Source organism: Saimiri boliviensis, chromosome 10, assembly GCF_048565385.1.
Source record: "Saimiri boliviensis isolate mSaiBol1 chromosome 10, mSaiBol1.pri, whole genome shotgun sequence".
NCBI lineage: Eukaryota > Metazoa > Chordata > Mammalia > Primates > Cebidae > Saimiri > Saimiri boliviensis.
This window is the reverse complement of record NC_133458.1, coordinates 62592119-62593688: the sequence shown is the minus strand read 5'-3', so window position 1 is coordinate 62593688 and position 1570 is coordinate 62592119. Positions and strand designations below refer to the sequence as shown.

At 50.5% G+C, this 1570-nt stretch overlaps 1 pseudogene; it reads left to right on the top strand.

Moving 5' to 3' along the window:
• Nucleotides 1-651: 651 nt before the first annotated feature.
• LOC101048790 (CTD nuclear envelope phosphatase 1 pseudogene) lies at nucleotides 652-1334 on the top strand (annotated as a pseudogene).
• Nucleotides 1335-1570: the final 236 nt, after the last annotated feature.

Here is a 1570-nt window from a genome sequence, read left to right as displayed (position 1 = left end):
AGGTGAATATGAATGATCCCACTCTCTAACTCACATTATGTATTCACACACCAAACATACACATACACACACTCACATTTACCTTTTTTTTTTTCATGTGTACCCCTATGATCCCAAAATCCCACTTCTAAGTATATGGTTTGGATATGGATTCCCTGGCCAAAATTTTTATTGAAATTTAGCTGATGGCAGTTGGGAGGTGTTTGGGTCATGGGGGCAGATCCCTCATGAGTAGAATTAATGCAGTATCAAGAAAGGGATAGAGTTCTCAATCTCTTGAGAATGGAGAAGCTTCCTTGAGAGCAGGTTGTTATAAAGCCAAGTCCCTTCTCATGTTTGGTCCCTCTCCACACATGCCTGTTCCTCTTCCACTTCCTCACCATGTCTTGATGCAGCATGAGACCCTCACCAGAAGCTGAGCAGATGTAGGCACCCAGTCTTGAACTTCCCAGCCTCCGGAACTGTGAGATTTCCAAGGGTCCCTCTGTGTATCACTCAGCCTCTTCATACCTTTCTCCTTGTCTTCTCTTGACTGTCTCTCCCATCATCTCAGCTCTCTTGGCTCAATGCGTGTGAAGAGACGAGTCGCCCTCATCAGAGGTGGCCTGGCTCTGGCCCAACAGGATCATTCGCTCCTGATGCAGGCTGAGGATGCATGCCTTCGCTGCCAAGCTCTGGAGCGTCTTCATTTACCTTTTGCAGAGGCAGATCCGCAAGGTAATTCAGTACCAAACTGTTCGATATGATATCCTACTCTTATCTCCTGTGTCCCGGAATCGGCTAACCCAGGTGAAGAGGAAGATCCTGGTGCTGGATCTGGATGAGACACTTATTCACTCCCACCATGATGTGATCCTGAGGCCTACAGTCCAGCCTGGAACACTTCCTGACTTCATCCTCAAGGTGGTAATAGACAAATATCCTGTCCGGTTTTTTGTACATAAGAGGCCTCATGTGGATTTCTTTTTGGAAGTGGTGAGCCAGTGGTACGAGCTGGTGGTGTTTACAGCAAGCATGGAGATCTATGGCTCTGCTGTGGCAGATAAACTGGACAACAGCAGAAGCATCCTTAAGAGGCGATACTACAGACAGCACTGCACTTTGGAGTTGGTCAGCTACATCAAGGACCTCTCTGTGGTCCGCAGTGACCTCTCCAGCATTGTGATCCTGGATAACTCCCCAGGGGCTTACAGGAGCCATCCAGACAATGCCATCCCCATCAAATCCTGGTTCAGTGACCCCAGTGACACAGCCCTTCTCAACCTGCTCCCGATGCTGGATGCCCTCAGGTTCACCGCTGATGTCCGTTCCGTGCTGAGCTGAAACCTTCACCAACACAGCTGCTCCCCCTCCACCTGAGTTGGGGTGAGGGGGAAAGGGAGGGCAAGCCCTTGGGATGCCGTCTGATGCCCTGTCCAATGTGAGGACTGCCTGGGCAGGGTCTGCCCGTCCCACCCCTCACTGCCCTTGGGAGCCCTACACTCCACTTGGAGTCTGGATGAACACATGGCCTGGGAGCTCTGAAGCAGCCTCACTCTAACTTCGTATTCACAATCCGTGGAAACCCCAG